Consider the following 21,827-nt stretch of genomic DNA (forward strand, 5'->3'; position numbering starts at 1 on the left):
GCACCTCATAAAAAGAGTCGTAGGTGTTACTATAATAGCACTGGTATGTAGTAGCTAAGTTTTATTAAATATATAATATTTTTTTACCAAAATAAAGCATGTGTCGTCATTGTTATTTTGCCTATCTTAACTTACCGTTAAGTTCTGGAATCGCGATTTTAGTAAATTGAATTGAATAAATTATGTTTTATCTAAATTCGCTACGAGATATCTTAATTGTAACCATTGAACAGTAGCACTTAGTCCATTATTTACCACACAAGATTCGGTAGCGAAGAGGATCATCTTTTGTTTGACGTGGTCTTCCAAACGGTCAATATAGTCTATAAATTAGAGCGGTTTTAGAATACTACTCTGTGGTACAGCACATCCCTCCATTCTTGTAGGTATTTGATTTTATCGGTCTTTTCGTGTTAATAAAATGTGCTTCTGTGTTGTAATTTTTTATCTTTTCACACATATAAAAAAGACACACAACTCCTAGCCCCAGTTTTATTTTGGTCTGGAAGTGCAGCAACTTTTTGGAGAAATCATTATAAAAGAAAATATATTTGTGCGGTTGGATAGTCTACAAGACGACGCAATTAAATCGTTGCCGTTGTGCTGCGAACGAAGCTTCGTTTGACTTATCATTAAAAAACCGCTTAGCCATAAACGTCAATAATCATAAAAAACACAAAAACAGACACTTGGAAGTCTGTTCTCACTTCCTTGTCATTAGAGTTTTTCTTCGAAAATTACTCCCCCGCATGACTGCTCGGGCGGGGGGTGTGGTTAGTGGGTATGTCATACAGATATGATCTAAATGCCGGCCGACTGTGGGAACCGCTTGAGCAACGCCGCGGGATTACTTAGTTTTAGCTTCTTGAGATGTCTTTGTTGGAAAGTCACGCTATAAGTGATTTAAACAGTAGTATTGACTTCAATAAAAAATAATTTTTATATGTATATTATTGAATCTCTCTCGATCTTATTATTCTACAATTATTACTTTCGCATTGTCATCTTTTTCTGCAAGGCACCTTAAAAAATTATTATCACCTTACAAAATCTTTATTTATTTATTTAATTTATCCTTTATATTAGTAGTTTTAAGGTATTCTTTGTAATAACATTTACCGCGGACACATGAAACGAACAACACCGTAATTTCTAGACTCAGTGGGCAAACGTTCACTGGAACTGAAAGTTATACTGTAGGCTAGAATTAGACATGGTATTCAGCGGGAAATCATAATAGCTGACAAATATTTGACAGCGGGGACCGGCAATCGCCGCGGCGACCGAGCGGCAGCGGCGACGTTATCAAAGCGATTAAATCGTAACTACATAGACATGACTGCGTTGGACATTACTATTATAATTTGAGTAGGATGTTTGATTTGTAATTGAAATACCGCAATTGATTAATAGAGTTATCGGTAATTGATTTCGTGCGGAGACTCGCTCGGAACATTCTATCTTCAAAATTGGAATTCAGTCTGACATGTCATTTCGTGCACTGCCACAGCGATTTCTGATTCAAGCTCTGTGCGCAAGTTGACATTTTATACTAATTGTAGGTAGGGTTTCAAGACATGAGGTTTCAATGTATCTTACGTGTAAAAATGACGGCAATTTGCACTCTCCCTGCACTTTGACACTAAAGTGTGTTACATGGTTAAACTGTACAACAATATTGCCCAATCACGCTGATTTGAACTCGAATCTTCGAAGGCTGCGGCGGCGCAGCGCATAATGCTTACTCGGCCAAATCACCCAATAAACTATTACCATTTTTAAAGGTACGTTGGCGTTGGTATGTGTTATCTCGAGACGCATTTTTCAACAAATTACCTTTAATTATGCATTTTGTTATGTGAACGATAAACGACAAAGTAGAAATAATAGAAGGTGAGATATCAACATTGTTTAAATACTTTATTCCATTTCAGTTGTGAAAATAAAGTATTTTCGAAGAGTAACGAGTAAGTTTTATGACATTCCGTCGAATTGCACAACCTACGAAAAGGAATCACTCGGCTGTACCTCAACCGATATGCATGAAATTTGAAACTAACGTCAATACAATTTGTACAGGTTAAGACGAAGCCCTAATTTAAAATTTCGAACTGTGGCCTGACACAATTGTCGTCAAAGATCACCATGTTAAGTATATGGGAAAAATATTCAATTGTCAATTTACTCACGTAATTGTATATAATAGTGAAAAAAGAGAAATAGGAAAAAAGTGAGAAAGACTATTAGTTTAACATTCAGAATTGATTATCGTTACATTCTTGAGTTATTCATTTGTCTTCGGTTTTGATACTTTTGTATTCGATTTAAAATCAAACATTTTTCGTTAAAACAGGTGTAATTTTGTAGCACGAGTTGCAACGTCGTGAATGTTGCGAATACAATTAACACGCCCAACATGCGTTTTTGGTTTATCCGATTATGCTGCTGACTCACCGCAGACTACGGAGAAATTAACAGCTTGATTTGATGTAACTATACTCATAGTACTGACCCATTAAAACCAGAAGGTAAAATTAGAACAAAAGGAAATTAGAGGAAAATGTCTCCAAAAAACAAACTTACCCATAAATAGTTACTGGTGTTGTGAAAACAATGTTGTTGTGATTCTTCTATTAGAAGGGCAAATCCAACTTTAACCCCTGTTATTTCATTTCCAACAAATTTTAAACCTTAACTTCCATCAAGTTGCATCGTATGTGTTCCCTATTCAGTGCAATGTGTAACTCCAGATATAATACGTAACATTAAACATATAAAAGTATCAATATAAAACAAGCTTCACCAATTCACCGAACGTCTTATCACGAAGTTTAAAATAGACTACCTGATCGTTGATTGGGCTGTTATTACTCGGAAAGAAAATGAGTAAAATGCTAGCAGGCGTGGCATTTAAACTTCTGCGCACGAACCTGCGCGAGCGCAGCGGCAGCGGGGCGGTCGCAAATCAGCGTAATGCTTGCTATTAATTGCGTTACTTTTGTCGATACTTTACTGTACAACAAGATCACAAACGACGATTTATTTATTGGAACATCGAACTTATAAATATATTTTAACAAAATCTGCTATTAGACTTCATATTATATTAACCTATATACGAGAGAATCGTTAATAAAAAACAACAAAATGGCGTGATCAAGCAAATCTCTTCTTGACGTTTATTACAAAATAGGCTGTGTTTAATAAAAAAATTGAGTTTGATTCATAAATAGACAAATTCTTGCATTACGACAAATAATTTCTGGTGTTTTAGTGTACAACTTCGTGTGGTCCGTCTGTAAGTACATCAGAAACCTTTCGAATCCAATAATCCATAACTCTTAACGAGAGTTCTCTCTTTGGTCAGCTGCAGAGGGATTTCATTAAGATAGCTGCGCTGCGCCTGCGCCGTCCCTCCCACCCATTACCGTTGCGCTCGCGCACGTGACCCGCTCATTATTACCTATTACTTACACTGTAAGAGTGAAGTATAGCTGTGGGTTTACCGATTACGGGTTAATTACACCGTGCCAGCGAAAGAAATGGGAACTTTAATTATTGGACAATGTGTTAAATGAAGGTTATAATTTCATAAATTTTGAGTTATACTCCAAAAAGAGTTTAATTTACGCACAACAGAAAAAAATTAACGCACCTTGTCACTCACTGGCATGTCGAATTCAATGTCAATTAATTACTATCACAAGAACGCTCAAAGATGCTTAACTCCATTTGTTAACTGACATCTCAATCCTTGGTAATTATTGAGCACCAGACATTACGCCAAGTCTTCCACTGGGAAAGGTAGAGACTATGGAGTCCACGCTCCTGGCACACATAGAATAAGTAGAGTCAGATTCATATTCAGCCGTTGTCAAAATACCTACAGTTGTATGACCTTTCAAACCGGTTAACATTACGCCTATGTAACTCAACCTTCATCAAAGCTCCCTCACACGTTCGACCATGTTACACTATAAAACGTTACGAGCCGGCCACGAGCGCCCTTAGCTATTACTTAACACGAGTAGTTTATGCAACTGTATCATTGCTATTTGAATGTAGCCAGTTGATTAGTCGATTATCCTCTCGTTGTTGTCGAGGTTCCTAAGTACATGACTACTTAAGCTAATGCAAGTGTTGTAAGTGTTGTTAAACGGTAAGCACTGCGACTTGCTGCAAGTGTTTACGACAAGCTTGTACTCTTGTGTATAACACGATTCCGACAAGCACAAGTCCGGTCGCGGATGAAGTACTGCTGCCACTTATGGGATGGCTCTGCAAATTATCATCTGGCCACCGCGGATTCAATCGACAAGCGGCCAAGAAGCTTATTATTAAGCATATTATAGGTGACTCGGAATTAGTGAAGGGGAAGCTGCTTATCGGTATACTACAGGATATATCACGGAGAGTGTCCGATGGAATTGCATAATTTCATTCCACCTTCCTCTTTCCATCCTCGGGGGACTAAACGTATTCCCAGGATTCGCACGAAGCCTTTCGCTTCCATATTTATATGGCGAGCGGCTAGAGAGTGGAATGCCCCACTTGCGGGCTTATTCCCCGAACGCTATAACTTGGACCTTTTCAGGGTGAGAGTCAACAGGCATTATTTAGGTGTGCATGCTACATCGTCGACCTTCTTATCATCACTTTCCGTCAGGTGAGATGGAGGTCCAATGCGCACTTATTTTTTATATAAAAAAATTCTTCTTTAAACTATGGCCTTAAGCTATTAAGCCGTCCTTACGTATATATGTGACACACAAAATAACTACACACTCTCTACTAGGGTCATCCTTTGATGTCATTGTGTGCAAGTCTACATTTTTCCTTCATAAGTAATGTATTCGCATAAATTATGTCATGAAGACCCTAAGACGTCAGCCGGGACTTCAAAGTGTTTGAAGGGAGTTTAAAGATCAGAACATTTTAATGTTAAGAAGTATATAAATATTTTAACCTTATGTTTGTTTGTAGGCAGTAATAAAATAAAGCTATATCACTCACAAGTCGACAGTGCTCAAATATAATCTACGATCGCGGCTCAGTTTGCTGCAACAATCATCTCAGACATTTGCTTTAGAAACGTTTCAGGTACGTATATTCTACGGCCATTAATGTATATAATTAATAATAATAATAAACGCACACACTCATAGCCCCGCACTTGGGAAACCCTGTGTCGTGGGTGCCATGGACACACACATAGACAACATAAATTACATTCAAACTCACGAGAGAGATAAATATAAGCCATACAAAAATTTCTCCCGATCCGTCAATCGAACCCGGGACTTCTGCGTGGCAGTCCAGCGTAGTAACCGTTCGGCCACAGAGGCAGTTATTTTTTATTTGATTGCTTACCAAATGATATAAAAGTGTGACAGAGCTTTGAAGAAGTGACTAATCTTACAATTTAAAAGATTTTTTGATTATAAGAAGTATAAATAATAAATCGAGTTCTTTATTTTAATTATTTATTTGGGCATGAATCCCATTACATTACACATTCATATAATAGTTATAAAAATTACAACAAAAATAAAAGTAAAATTAAAATGCAAGTTACTAATTAAAATGTTAATATGCTGCACACTGAAAATGAAACTATTTTTTCAGCCTAAATCGTGGCCATTTGTTTCTTCGAACAAATCAACGTTTCCACCGAAGAAAAAAACGATGGAAGCACCTTATTAGCATCGTTATCGCCAAAACTCACACATACATAATTTTTTTTTAAATTGAAACCCTCTGAAATCTACGAAATGATGAAATTTGATACTATGAAGTGAACGGTCGTAGTTTAAAATTTTAAAAGAAATCAAAGGCAAAAGTCAAGAAGTGACCGCATTGCAGCGGTATAAGGTTTACTTTCGTTTTTGTAACAAAAAATATTACGATAAACAGAAATGTGAAAATTGAAATAAAATAAAATAAGATTTAATCACGATACGGAACACCACCATAGATAATATTACAAGTGCGACTATTATTTGACTGCACTCCAAAGTAACCAATTTAGGGCTTTTTTCTACAATTTTCGAGGTTTTGTGCGAGATAATTGACACGACCATAACGTACACAGCGAAAATGGCGGACTGAGCTCAAGTTTGCGGAACTCCGCGACCTGTTGGCGCGCGTGCCACGCGAACTGAACAGTGGTACTTTATTTATTGCTCCGTGGGTGCGCGCGAAACATTATTTTGTTTAATACGCGATTTACATCCGAAAAATAGTAATTTTTCAAAGTATGAATAACGACAAAAATAACAATGCGTTTATATCCTTTATGTTTAATTATGTGCCTATACATTAGATATGGGCACACTATAATACTGGTTTGTGTTTGTAAAAACTTAACGTTCATTACAATCAGTCAATAATGAATTCTGTTCTAAAATAAATAAAGAAATCATTATTGAACAAGCTTATTCGAAATAATATAAACAGCGCACCTAACACTATGCCTTCTCTTTATCCCGCTTGCGTGTGCCATAATTTGTACGCAATTTACTATTCATCCGAGGAGCCAGTGCTACGCACAGGCATGCGCTTCACTATGACGTCACTTAATACAGCCTACGTACCACCGTCCATCACTAGGGTGCTCGCGGGGATGAGCTACGGCACGGGAGGGGCGTGTCGAAATTTGCGAGCCGAATGTGGACGAGAAGGAATTTTAGGTGAACAAGGGTTTTAATTTTGCTTGACAAGTGAATTTGTGAGGCTGCGGACCATTTGTTATGTGCTGTTCAATGTTGCCTGTAATTAAAAGATATTGTTGCAACTTTTGCAACTACTGCCGTTCATTGCGTGTGTGGATTATCAGTACACAATATCACGAATAGAATCATTCTTTATTCTAAAGCGAATAAAAAGAACATGTATGACATCGGAAATAACTCACTGATAATAAAGTTGAATAAAAAGAAAATTTTCAATAGACCGGAAGCAAATAATTTATAGCCAATGATCGATCTCCCTTGACGAAGGCCGACGATGCCATCTTTAGTTACAACCATTTCTGACTACCCTGTCAGCCTCTAACTTCTCGATCGCGTCCACGCATCAGTACCTGTGTACTGTAACGTACTATCAGACTCATCTACATCAGGACGACCGTACTGTACCACTATCGACATGTTACATCGTGAGAATATAGAGACATGCGCACGCGCATCGCCCCGACCTTCACTGATTGTATCTTTACTAAAAGTTACATAATTGTTTATTGTCCTTCAACGTACGGGGCTCACATTGGTGGACATGGTTCTTTTGGTGTAAGAGACGTTTCATCGTTGTGTCAATGTAACGTTTATCATAGTAACTATTACCAAAGAAAGAAATGTATTGGTTTTTGCTTTGTGTCGTGGAAATTTCTGTCAATATAATTTTCGATAACATATGTTTCATAATCTGAAATTGTTTCTAACATTTCTCACCTTTTTACTTTATCTCGTTAGCAAAGGCAAAACTGCGACGAGACGACGATACTTATACGGCGATATTTTCTCACGTCACGTACTTGATCAACATCTGTCGAACCCCGCGAGGAGCAGCTCTTGCGTTTCTGTTAGCCTAGTACAGAGGGAAAAAGGGCCACAAATTGTTTGTTTCAACCAGCACATTCTGCATTCGCCTTATTGTGTTCGCATGACTGTCTGTTACCATGTTCGTTTCAATCTGAATAATTGTGTATATATGCCTCCTTTTTGTAGTTGTAATTACAATAGATTCATACATAAATACCACGACGCCGGCCTACCACTGTAGGTGGGCAAAGAACTTGAACTTTACTTGTTACGTTCCTCATAAACTTCGTAAGCCTCTTCCAGTGACACCGGTGTGTTCACACCTGCCCATGCCATTATTTTTGATACTTTTAATTTATGCTTTTTCTGCCTTACCCAAAACTCACTTCCGTATAACATGGTTGGTACCAGGATGCCCCGGTGAACAACGAAACGTACCTTTTACATATTGTATACGTATTCAAGTTTCTCAATTTAAAACGTGTAACGCATGTGGACTTATCTCGTGTGATCGTGTGTACGCAGCATCCGAATGCTCTCACGTAGACGCGTCACGAGTGACGGCTCACGTTTCCAAAGATACAGAAAAAGGGCAACATAGTTAAATGTACCTATCTGCTACAATAAATAATTCTATTCTATTCTATACAAATGTTAGTTTCAACTGTAAAATGAGAATCAGAATAGGAAGGAAATCATAAGAGCAATGACCGTTTACGAATTTACATTGTTAAACGCTGTAAACAAGGAAGTTTTCAGGCTTGGTTTGTTTATCGTAATAATAACCAACTTGACAATAAATAATGTACAAGTGAACAAAAACGATCACGCAAGATTGTTTACTACGAGTATAATCAAAATAAACGACAATTTACGGTACTTTTTAGTTATCACAAACTGGTGTGATATCCCATGAGCTTCACGACACACGTTGAACGCTGCTGCTTCTGTTAGTAATTTATGCCCGTGGCGATTTCATAACTTACACGAAACCAATCACTTAACACTTTCTCAGAAGACAACCACATCCTGCTTTTAAAACTTGGATTCCATCAGGGGCAATAAACGTAGCAATGAAACATCACGCTATGGGAAAAAAATGAGTAAAACCTGGCCAATAATACATTTAAAAAAATTTTAATTTCAAATTTAGACCAGAGCCATCAGTTAGCTGAATTGATAAAGAATGATGTTTTGCATTTAAAAAACCACATTTGCGTTCCGCGCCATTTTAAAATCGACAGATTTTATTAGTGTGTAGTACAATTATCTTAGTTCAATATTCGAGGGAAAAAATATGGTTTTCCATTTGTTCCGTTTTTTACGTTTACTAATTCCACAAAAAGGACATCTCAATATTGTTAAAGATATGTAACAATAAATATAAAATTGTAATAGATTAATTGCCACAACGTGGCACATATTCAAGTAATTTTAATTTTTTTTAAAGAAAACTTACATATTAGTCATTTTTAAAATGTTTCCATTTATTTCAGGGTTCAAAAATAACTGATTTCCTGAAAGAGCATTTATTAGACTAAATAAATATTAACGTTTACAAAAGGTGCTATTGTTTGCGGCAACATTCTAGAAAATTCGTTTCAATTGTATGTATAAAAAAAGTAGGATGTAGGATCCCGAGCAATTCGCGGATAATTGTATAATTATTTGCAAGATATATTTTCAATTATTTTTATGGTTTATCTTTTTTAGTTACCATATGAACGTCGATGATTCTGTCTGTCCAATTTCCACAAAACCGTGAATCATCGGCATTATAATTATATATGTATTGTAAAAAAAAACTTAAACTATTGTTCTTAGTCCTAAGTATGAATTCTGCTTACTCTTACATCGTAATGATGAAATAAATTACTAAATTTAAAATAAATCACCGAAAAACGCAGTTAGTACACAAGCGTAATTTTGGCCATGTTGTTTCTTTTTACTTTTCCCAAACATGTCAATGAAATTCAATTTCACCATCAATGTCCATTTATGAAATGTGAATGATGTAGAAGGTGTTAATAGCAGTAGAACAAGATCAAAACAAAGCAGTGGTTAACGGTACGGCATTCTGTTCCCAGCTCAGGACGCGTCCGACGCCCTGCCTGGCCTGTTTCTTTCGTGTGCTACATTAACATGTAAAAGCTCGTTGGAGGTTTAAAATTAATTGTGAAGTGCTGCAGGTTCGTGATTACACCTTTGAACACTTGAGTAATCGATCTAGATCTTGTCTATTAACAGGATGTTTTTTATTTTTCATCACAATAATATGTTTTTTCACTCTCACAAAAAGAATAAAATTTAACTATTTAAAGCGAGAGATTGAAGTCCGTACTTGGTAACTACATAGACCTGGGTTATATTAGATCAAGTAACACATTGTCAGAAATAATAGCTATTCCTGTTGCTAAACTGCTTTTGATGTTTTTTGCAGTTTATTCGGCCTTTGTCCACTACGTGGCCCACCACTGACTGAGAAAAATGACCTCTTGTTGCCCGTCATAATCAAGTCACAATACCAGCACTGGGAGAAGTCACCCCGTTCACTTTAACCTTAACGACTTGATCCCATCAACTAGATACCATAAGTGCCAACTTGGGTTTTTCCATCTGGTTTTTCCTACGAAAGGCCAACAAAAACTTTACCAAAATAAAGTCAACTGAGGCCTACATAAACAATGTAGCCCCAGTTCTAGATTATGAAATTTACTTCGGCCTCATAACAACGAATCCACACGAAACCTGGAGCTACTTTCGCGTGCTATCCCAACATTAAAAAAACGAGGTAACTCATTTTATAACTCACTGGTCTTACTTTAAAGGTAATTACGCAGTAATATACGCAGAACAGTTAGTAGTAGGTTCCTATTTATATAACGAACCGAAAGCAAAATATGAAATAAAAAAGAAAACAAACTAACGGGACTTAGATTGGGAGCAAACAAGATCCCGGTCGATTTATTTTATTTTTAGCTCATCCTGCAAAAGATGGAAGGGACGAACGTCTCACGTACCTTTGTTGTCGGGCAAAATTGTATTTATTATCATCCGATTGCCTCAACCTGGCTGAAGCTCATGCTTACACAGTGGAAAGTGGAGTACAACGCTGGAACTTAACTGACCAACAAGAGTCAACAATCGCTAGCATAAATTTTGTACTTACATCTTGTTCTTGCCTTCTGTTGATTGATGTGAATTTCGGATGAATATTAGTTTAAAAGCGCCAATAATAATCACAAAGCAAATATTTTTGGCAAACCATCAATCAAAGTTGTTCTTTTGAATGCCCTTCAAAATAATTTAATCTAGATTAAAAGTTAAGTGCATATGTTGGAAACCATAAAGCTCCGAGCTCCGAAAACCTTTCATTAGTCCCCATTACGGAGATCAGCGCGAACGACGAGACAGACGCACGGACAAAACATAATCACATGTATCGAAGGGGAAAAAATAGAAGAAAAAGGCGGACAGCAGAGTTCAGAAGAATCTCAGTTCTATAATACGCGCACAGGTCTGGAAATGAGACGTGAAACGAGTCTGTCGACGTGACAAGAAAATAGCTTCGAAAGGTGAATGAATTTTTTAAGTATTAATACAACGGTAAATATCAGTTTTAACTCTTTCAGGAATTAAAAAAGTATGGTCTAGGTAACTAAGACCGCGTAATGACAGAAATAAAGACGATAATGTTCCCGTGGTTTCGCACTGCAATATGGAGACGGCCATAAGGCTGTACTAGAGTCACATAGTACTAAGAAATTTTATGCAAATTTACTATTAAAAATACGCAATTATTGAACATTGTACAATAATAGAGTCAAAGATAAGGCATGTCTAAAGTGACACGGGGCGAGGACTCGTTTTCCAAGGATAGAGTAGTGACTACAAGAGCAAAACATAAATGCTTTATTGGAATGCCACCTGGCTGCTGTTCGTCTATGAACTCTCATACATATAGGTAAGAAAATGTTGTAATAAAATTAGTCATCGATATTGACGCTGTTCACTATTGAAACGTAACAACACTTCTTACAGTCATGTGACACGATCAGTACGCTTCCTCTAATTTATTGACCAACCTGGAGTACGGAGCAATTCGTCAAATATTAACGCCTTTGAAATCACCTGGTAGTGGGAATGGCACGGATTAATTACAAAATTTTAGATTGCGTGAAATTAAAAAACGAACAGCAACCAGATTCCGTTAATTAATATATATCTACAACGAGTTTTTTTACTCAGCTACGGCAGATATAGGTACGTGTACATCGACGTGCCAACGTCATCCATCGTACAGGGACAAGCTGCTCTACAACTTCATACCGCGCGTTTTTGCTCATTAGGTGCGCGGGTGCAGCGCCGAACGTGAACTGCTTGCAGTAAGAGTTTAACTTACTAAGCTTTGGCAAGTAAATACTTTAAGAATTGCTATTCGGTCACATCCTGCCAAATTATAAATTTATTAAACGCATGCTGAAACTTGAGTGTGCTTTACTTGAAAAATAATTAACAACTGTGCAATTGAATAGCGTACCATGTTATTTTGGGAATTCTAGACAAAAATAAAATAAACAACCTAAATGTTCCTTCTCTTGCTGTAAAACAAAGAGAAAGTTGGAAGTTCAACATTTTTTACTTGATTTAAGTAATTAAGCCTGTAAACAAGTCAACATAAAATCACAAATTGCCGAAGAAACGCCGAGTTTCGAGAATCGCTTGTTAAATGACGATGTCGAAATGATTGACTCGTTGCATTGAGAACAGGTGGACCGGTGATGGTGGAGTCTTTCGTGGACGTTAATTCGATGCCCGGGCTTGTTATGAGAAATGTAAGTGCGTCTTCAGAGTATCAAATCTATATCCAAATAAATATATAAAGGAAAAGATGTTACCAGAATATGTGGCACAATTTGTTATCGAAATTGAAGAAGAATTTGGTGATTTAAACTACTAATAGCAAAATATGTATCGTTTTATTTGTATCATCATATGTGTAGTACGAATATAGTTTTAGATGGTTAACGCGTTTATTTTGGAAAGAGTTGTTCTCGATGGCAGTAAAATATCTTTCCATAAACTTGACATTCGTGGTAGTACAGGTTCACAGTTAAGTCCACAATTGTTCCAAACGTGCGATAACAGTAATTCGAACGACTAAATCTCCGCGATCACGATTTGTAACGGCCGCGTCAATCATGTTAATGTGCTGTGAAATTTGACACCGATCAGTTGATATTTGTCATTGGAATGTAACTGCAGAATTTAAAGGCACAAGACACCTATGAACATTCTCTTGGGCTAACTTGCTTGCCTTAATCGCGTCCAACAGTAAACTGAAAACCAATTAAATTATTTGCGAAAAGAAAATCAGTGGATCCAGCTTGAAGCTTTCTTTATAAGACCGGTCTAACCAAGTCGGTCGCAATAGCGACGTATTCAGCTACACAAAAGAACACGAACTCAGCGTCAGTCAGTCCGTGTTGATCAATCCGTCCACGGGTCAGTCATACTAAGCAAGTCTCAAAAAAGGCCCTAACACTGTTAATATTTTATTCGTCTTGGTCTGAAATAATAATGAATGTAGATTTCCTGCCAAAGTGTTGTTTTTTTGTTTTTCTTTTTTCGCATTTGCGCGCGCAAAATTGGAATCAGAGATTTAACATGGCGAGCTTTGACCTCAATTACGTCAGATCATAGAACTAAACTAAAATTTGAGCTTCAGCAAAACCTGCACAATTGTATTTACATGCTAGTTTTTGATTTCATGCATATCGGTTAAGGAACAACCGAACAATTTCCTTTATAGATTATGTAATTCGCTTGGATTTGGAGAAGCTTCGCTCACAGCGCTTCGGTAAAATACAAGACACTAAAAACAGCACTAAGGTGAAGGTGAGGTTAAATTTTTCATTTTCATCAATATATTAGAAATAGAAATCAGAATAACTCATAAATTATTAGTTCATGCCTCATGTGAGTTTGTATACATATAGTATGTGTTTGATGAACAAAGTCCCACTTAATTTTTATTTTATTTAATAGTCATTGAGCAGGCAAACCCCAAATGCCATTAGATGGAGCTCACGCTTCTAACTTTAATTGTAACGCTAGTGATAGCTAAAAACCATGTAATAACACCAACAAGTACTCTCCACACAAGGATACGCTTCAATCCATAACAATTAATGTTGGACATAAAAGAATTACGTCAGTAATGACTTGATACGAAGTGCGCCCTCTCCAGTGCACTGCCAGCAATTAGTATCCAACGCCACAAACCCTGTATGTAATTCATAATTGTACCCGCGGGACTTCATATGCGGTGTTGGCACATGGCTATGTGACAGCTTTTTCGTTAAAAGGTATTTGTATTCATTTTCATAGATGATTATGATAAGTAGCAGTAGAGCTCGTTATGAATGAGTTCGTCCAGAGAAGCACTGACGCCTTACCTATTTCTGCCGCCAAACAATAATGTGAGTGTTTTGAAGGGTAAGGGTTGGTAAGTTTTGCTGGTAAAATTACAGGCATATGGGATTTATCAACTTATGTCTAAGGGCGTCGGGCGCGGGTGCAGTGCCCCTCAGATCTTTGTGTTTTAAATCACTGGGAGGTAAAGCACTGCAACTGTTACGGACTGGCGTTTCGCTTACCACCAGGCGCCGATTTGATCGTCCCGTCACTAGGTGTTATAAAAAAATCTATTTATACATAGCGTATCTTATTTCGAAAGTAATAATGATAACAATTTGACTAAAGTAATACTCCGGATTTCACTGTGACGGATATTAATAGTTGCAACATTGGACGATCAAGTTCCATCTACTCTACACCGTTCGATTTACGTTATAAGCATAGAGCTTTAAATAGAAAAGTTTTTCAGAACTGTGGCTCATCTCGTCAATAATAATCACGTTACATACCAATTTATATAAAAATACTATTCACAAGAATCCAATATCTAAACTAGCCTGCATTCTAGACCTGCTTAGACCTGCCTAGACTAGCCGCAGACCAGTCTACACAAGAGCACAGCGATTAACATAGCTACAGCCGCATTAACCGCAAACTATCGCCTGACATTGATGTAAGGGATAATAGCACTTTGATTGATTAGTATAGAGGTTAAAGCGGTCGCAAATTATGAATTTGTTTAAAACGGGATTGTAATGATTCTTTGCATAGAGATATGCGTATTAAAGAGAGTATTTTAATACAGGGATTTTGGGAAAATAACACTTACTAAGTTCATTTGTATAACGAATAAAACAGTTAGTTTCAATATATTATTGCTTATTGAATCGCAAAACTGGTTTTTCTTAATGTGTAAATGTAACCTGGAAAGTGCCTACCTGCTAATGAATTCCCATTTGTGTAGAAACATCTTTTTCTAACTATTGGTCGAATTGTTCAAGAAAAATTACAATTTGTAAAAGGAGACGAAAAAGTGAGGTTCCTTGAAAAGAAATTCTTAGTTCACGAACAAATTAAAAACCAATGCCACTCTTGTCGGATAAACCGGCCTCAATCGCCCAAGTATTAAGGGTGGCGATGTGCGCAAGGCCGCGGCGATGTGTTGGCACGAAGCCTAGAACGGGAATGCAGAGCATCTGCTGCCATAGAAGGGACCTAATTGCAGACTGCGCATGCGCCGAGAGTTGGTATTGCAGACAGCGCTGTTTATAGTAATGAATAATGATTGGTTCGAAAATGGGAAGAGTATAGGCTTCAGATATTTGTGCGAAATGTGTGAAATTGTTTTCGAAAGATCGCACATCACACGCCACATTTTAGTAAAAATGTATTACCTACATTTTTTGCCTACGTTCTGGTAAAACGGTGCCTAATACCTATCAGGCTACGTTCTAGGTTAACAAAACAGTGAAAAATTCCCGTCCAAACATTGAAACCAGTTCGTAGTTCCTTTTAGTTTTAAAAATGTAACTTTTTCTGCAATTTAACTTTTCTACTTCTCTGTAAATGGATTTGAACGGATTAGTGAGACAAATTATTATGATAATTCAATTATCATCTTTTTTTAATGTTATTTGTAACGTAATTATGCGTATTTTGTTTCGTTTCTAATTTTACACTTAATCGTATAATCCATGTCGTAAAAATTCAAACAATAATATCTTCAGTCGGTAGTTTACAATGAGCAACGCTTCAATTTCCATTAGAATTAAAGTCCAATCTAATGTTAATTCGTTCACCGAATTGCCCACAAGAGCGTGACCACTGCTCACAATGACTCCGAAGTCAATCAACATGCGTCGGCCACTCTTGGATTCATCAGGCGCTGATGACAGACGTGAGAAACACAATTTGAGAGGGTAGATGGACTGTGCTTGGTATGATTCATCACAATGAGGTAGTCGCTGTCATGGAAGAAAATTAGTTTATAGGTAATTTATTCAAAAGATGTAATAGTGCGAAAAAGGGACAAGACAAAAATATATAGTAATACATTATCTACAAAACTAAAGGAGCGATGCAATTTTTCACCCAATCACATAAAATCCAGTCAACGGCGTCCGCTCGTGTGAGGAAGGCGTACGATCGAAAACAATTTCCGTTGGCGCTAACTGCACTTGTTATACTATGACATAATAAGAACGGGTTGTATCACTCATGGGAAAAACTTAATGCCAAAGTTTTTATTAGTTTAAAGACTGAAGACTTGACTGAGTTAAAGTCTGTACCAGCTAACAGCACCACGCTATGCTCGTCTAAGATGAGGGGCTGGTGCAATGTAAATATTGAAATTTAAACAACTGATAGTTCATAAATAGCCAAATGAAATCCTAATCTACGATGTAAACAACCGAAGCTCATTCATCGCCCCAAATGAAATGGACATTAATATTTTGGGAACAGTTGTTCAAGCGTAATTCGATGTATCGTGTGAACCGCAGCTTGCGGTCTGCCGCCGCAGTCCAGGCGAGATGAAGTACGTACTGACGACGGATAGAGGTTCGCTTGGAATGTTGATGGAAATGTGACAAGGAGGCATTGCTTGATGATGTGGTCACGAAGCGTGAACTGTCCTTTGTTGTGGGTATTTATTAAATATTTTTCTACTAAACGGTCAAAAACTATCCAACGGTGACTAAACTATAGTGTTAAAATTCATGTTACTCGGTAACTACTTCACTGATTGGTGTTATTTAATACACGCAAGAGACGTCAAAATAAAGCGCTACTCAATTTGGATTTCAATACGACAAAATTGCTCTGAATGATAAAATCGTCGGCGTTCGGTCTGCGGCCAATCACAAAGCAACACAAACACAAGGTGTATGAGAGTTGGCCGGCGCGGGCGGCGGAGCGGCTGCCGTTCCCACCGTCTGGATTCAATTTAGCTCATTTCACGCATCGAGGGCTGCGTCTGCGCAGGCGGTGGGTTAACCGATTCCGATCGGAACTAATCGCGGATTGAGGAAATCACCACGCCTGACCGTGATTGGAAGATCGTTCAACTACGAAAACCAACGTTTAAAAAACCTTCTGTGCGTCTTTCAGAGTATAATTTTGTGCTACACCTTGCTATTTACTTTTCCGGTTTTTCCGAAACACGATACCAGATGACAGAAAGTTCGCTTCAAGTTGAAAGTAATGGATAACAATACCAATTTCTTGTAGTCTGTCTTTGTTTCAACAACAGTATCTTGGCAGAGTCATCTCTTAGAGAGGTATTGTGACTGTGCACGGTAGTGGCACTCGCACGCGCGTAGCAAAGCGCTATCGCAAAGTTATCAGGCAATATCCTAATGGCTGCTCGAGCCGAGTGTCGGTATATCTCGTCGTCGCACACGTAAGGGGACGTGGTTCCTGGAGTCGTCTTGGAGTCGAATTTGTTTTGTCTGCGAAGCAGTGATTGATCAATCGTGAATATGTACCTGCACGTCTCGCTGCCGGTCTTCTTGCTTAATGGATTTTCAACATTTTTCTCCCTTTGTATAGATAATTAAATAAAAAATATGACGAATATTGTACATATATTTTTTAATTCAATGCTACCATGTTTTAAATCACGTAAGGTCATATTCATCGTGAACCCATGAAACGTCCCACCGTTGGGCAGGGGTCTCCTCTATTAAGACGCTTTAGGCCACTGTCCGCCACCGTTCCCCAATGATTGTACACTTTCTTCGATATATATAGGTTTGACCACTATATCTCAAGCCAACTTCAAAAAAGTGTTTTTTATTGGAACGGGGTAGTACTACGTAGTGATCTAATTTTAATTTAAAATTTAATATACCACTGTTAAGGGCGATAAATTAGAGAATGAATCCGGTTTATTGAACGTCACACACCGATTTCAATGAAACTTGGTATATTGACATTGTTCCTGTGCAAAAAAAATATGGTGACCTAGGGCTAATCTGACACTGCAAATTGTAGGCAAACGAGAGGAACTCCTCAGCAGTGCACAGGAGCTGCCTTGTCGTTGGGCTCATATGATTCGTTATAACAGGAAGTCCATGCGCGTTGCAGTCACCGTTGAGGAGATCGCGGTCACGGACACTGCGAAAGCGGATGAGCAAACGTTTGAAATCGGTTTTTTTTTTTAATAAAAAAGGTTATAATTATTCTTCTTTGTTAGCGAGAGATTTTGCAGCAACATTTAAAAATGTATAGGTAACTTAAAAATTAAAATAATAGGTACATATACACAAGGATTTGATCCCTCGGCCTCTAGATTGTGAAGCGACTGCTCTCCAATTGGTCTACCATCGCTGCATTTATGTTACATATCAACTGGTTCAATAGTGCAAGCGCCCCATCTCATCCCTGTCCCGGACCCGTGCCCGACCCGTTCCCGTCTCGCTCCGCCGCCACACCGCTATCCCAGTCTACGCCTGCGTAGAATCCACGTGACTCTATCAAAGTTAACTACGATTACAACTCATTTTGCGATCGATGTACCTAATATTATATTAATAATATTCCTGATTAAATGGACAATTTTAGTCACGACAGTGACTCAATTATGGTCATGGTTGTAAAAAAAAATCAACCAACTTCAAAAACCACGAAAAGTCACACAATAAAAAACAAAAAATAACAAAATACTGATTTAATCCAAATGACAACAATCCACGTAATACTTTTTATTTATTTTTGTCTTATTTCATTTTCTACACTGTATTATAATTACTTATTAACCAATCTATACACATTTATGGTTAATTTATACAATTACAACGTGACAATTCTTGTCCAAACCTATGCGCTAAAATTTTATTAAAAATGTTCGATTTTAGTCACGACTGTGGCTAAAGTTGTATTAGTTATAAAATATTGGTTGTAAAAAAGAGCTAATCTCTATGGTATAACGTTACAAGACACAAATACAGTTGGTGTGCGACGGCGCCAATGTATATACACTGCATATCATCGGCTAAAGTCGTACACTTCGTAACCACCATAAATGTGAAATTATTGTAAATACAAAAAACAGAATTACTGAAAATAAATACGACCATCTATGAGTGTACGTTCATTCTATAACTAAAAAAGGCGTACAAATTAAACATTGGTTTTTAAGGTTTAATTACGCTATATTGCGCTTGAAGAGTAAAAACGGGATTTTGTTTAATTTACAATTTTAACCGACGCATTTATACACTTACACAAAGTTATTAAAACAGCTTTTGTAAATCAAAGTACAAACGTACCACAATATTTATTCCTAGGCGTTTTTCTAATTAATTTACCTAATTCAACAAAAGTAGAATTCGTTAAAACACAAATTGCCACTTCGGCTTCACTTTCACTGTTTAATTTTACCTATGTACAATTGTCTTACCAAAGCCTTATTCATTTTCCTCAAACGTTAATCTCAAATCTATATTCTAAGGAAATTCATTAAGATCTTTTTTGTTTTTGTCTTTTCTTTTTTATTCAAGCATATTGTTTTATACAACTTGTCAAAGTTGTCAGAATTAATTATAAATGACTGTATGTGTGTATCGACTCGACTTTACTCATTAAGTACTTATTAATTTTAATTATGGTGAATTAATACTATTATATTGCTTTTAATGTAAGTAAGTAATGAGATAGCATACGAAATTAATAATCAATTAACTTGTAATCATTGTGGTGCTCTTACAGGGTTCATGTCACGTCTTCGATAATCCACATGAAACAATGAACAAAGGAATTAAGCAAATTAGTCTATCGAATCAAATCTAAGCTGGATCGAAGGGTTTTTTCTGAGTTCAGTCTTTATAATTATAACAAACTAGTGAAGTAATTTCACAAAAATAATTGAATATCTTACGTTATCGAATGTTAACAACAAATTTCAAATATTAATTGTTATATATATTTTTTTCATTCTAATGGCCACAAAAATTAGTTTTATATAAATTTTATTTTATTTTTATAAAGTTATGAACGACGACATAGTAATATTTTTAAATAATTAGAAAAAAATCGAAAAATGAACACGATGAGGAGCGACCATCAGAGCTTTTTACTCCTTTTTTTCAGAGGAATACGCCTGACGAATGAGTAGTGCCTGCTATTGAATCAATTTGAGGAATCGGAATGTGATTTGCTTATCTATAAAATAAAGCCAAACTGAAATACTTCGCAGTACCGGCAGCGCCGCGAAAGCTACAGCTTCGTACAACGACGCAGCGCCAGCGCGGAAACGCAGGCAGCTTCCTCGCCACTGCTCGAAAAATTCAACATTTTGGCTACAGATTTCACTTCAAAAGTACAAAAAAACAAAATTGTCAATAATGGGCGGAGTTGCTTGTCATATTAATGCTGTCTTAAACAACACCTATTAATATAAAAGCAACTTCGCCCATTATTTGACCCCGACGTGATTCGAACACGCAACCTTCTGATCTGGAGTCAGACGCGCTACCGTTGCGCCACGGAGTCTCTAACTGCATGTGCAAAACCCGCCGTCATGTTCGAATTGCAGGCTCTGACGTCATCCCAGTGACGTAGTTTACGTGTAAGGGGGGAAACCGCCCCCAGGAAAACGTACACTGTCGGCTTTAAAGGTCATTTTCCTTGATAATTGGAGTATTTACTTTATTATACGTTATTCAAGTGTTTACTTGCTTTTGAATTGTAAATTAGATACTTTACGGGATGTTATCATATTTCTCATGGAATGAGTTTATCTCCAATGGAAGTCCACCTTTCCTCTTTTATCTCTCGATTATTTGTTTGTCTTGTTGCGTTCATTAGAGACGATAAGAATTTCCAAGAATTTTGCTTTGCGTTTGCTGTATTATTGTGTCAAATGACATAATTAACTCTTTGTAAGGGAATTGAGCAATAATTAATCTTACTCTGCATTTAACATTCAGATTCACAGGCTCCATCTCAAACACTGATTTTATATACAGCGACTTCACGAGTATCATTCCGTGCCTCACATACACACGTACATGTAACTGCAAGTTAAGCGTAAAAGTTATCTTAACAATACTTGCGAAACAGCCGTCGTTCGTTCGCTGGCTTAGTTGACATAGCGTCTAGCTCGGTTTGCTAGAAGATGCTGGTTCGAATCCGGCCGGATCGAACGAATTTTTCTGAGTGTTCGATCTTTGTATTAATAATTGTAACAAACTAGTGGAGCAATTTCATAAAAAATAATTGAATATCATGGTGGTAAAATATCCTGACATTCAATAACTTTAATGAAAAATCTTTCTAGTGTAAATCGTACAGAACCGCTGTATTCTCTCGACTTCAAAAAGTTATGCGTCATTTTAAACGAGGAAAAATCCTTATAATTTTTTGAATAAAACATTTCATTTTTTGCTTCAGTTTTGAACGAGGGTAGGCGTTACCATTTTTCACTGGAACTCAAAAGCAGCGGTTCAAAATTTCTACAAAGTTAAAACTGTAGTTGAATCATTTTAAAATTCCTAAAATCTGCCTTACCCCGCTCCTATGTAGTATTTTCGAAGCGCAAAAGCATGGTGGTTGTCAGTAATCCCAGTTGAAAAGAAAAGTCATTTATCGTGTGTCGATCCGGAGGGCGTGGATTTCCGTTACTCTCCTCTAATTCGATATTAAAGAACCTTCCGTAAGTTTGGCGCGTTTTAGGAAATTTATGGGGCTGATAAACTGAAGAACACTTAAAAAGTCCATTTTGTGTGATTTTAACTGTGAAAGGTACACAAATACAAACACAATATTACTTAGTTAAGCACGAATAGAATTATTTCAAAACGTGACGTTAGACTTAATACGTCTCCTTGATCATCAACACACGGTCAGACAAATTCATTTACATTTGTA

The 21,827-nt window shown here is 37.0% G+C and overlaps 1 protein-coding gene and 1 non-coding gene across 6 annotated transcripts in view; both read right to left on the reverse strand.

Moving 5' to 3' along the window:
- The window catches only part of LOC113231081 (protein prickle-like), a 423,515-nt gene that overhangs the window by 359,194 nt on the left and 42,494 nt on the right, over nucleotides 1-21,827 (reverse strand). The gene's annotated exons all lie outside the window — the stretch shown is intronic.
- Nucleotides 20,379-20,450, reverse strand: Trnaw-cca. Its single transcript has one exon. It is a non-coding gene; the product is annotated as a tRNA-Trp (tRNA).

This window comes from Hyposmocoma kahamanoa, unplaced genomic scaffold (assembly GCF_003589595.1).
Source record: "Hyposmocoma kahamanoa isolate Upper Pololo Valley unplaced genomic scaffold, ASM358959v1 64, whole genome shotgun sequence".
Classification (NCBI taxonomy): Eukaryota; Metazoa; Arthropoda; class Insecta; order Lepidoptera; family Cosmopterigidae; genus Hyposmocoma; species Hyposmocoma kahamanoa.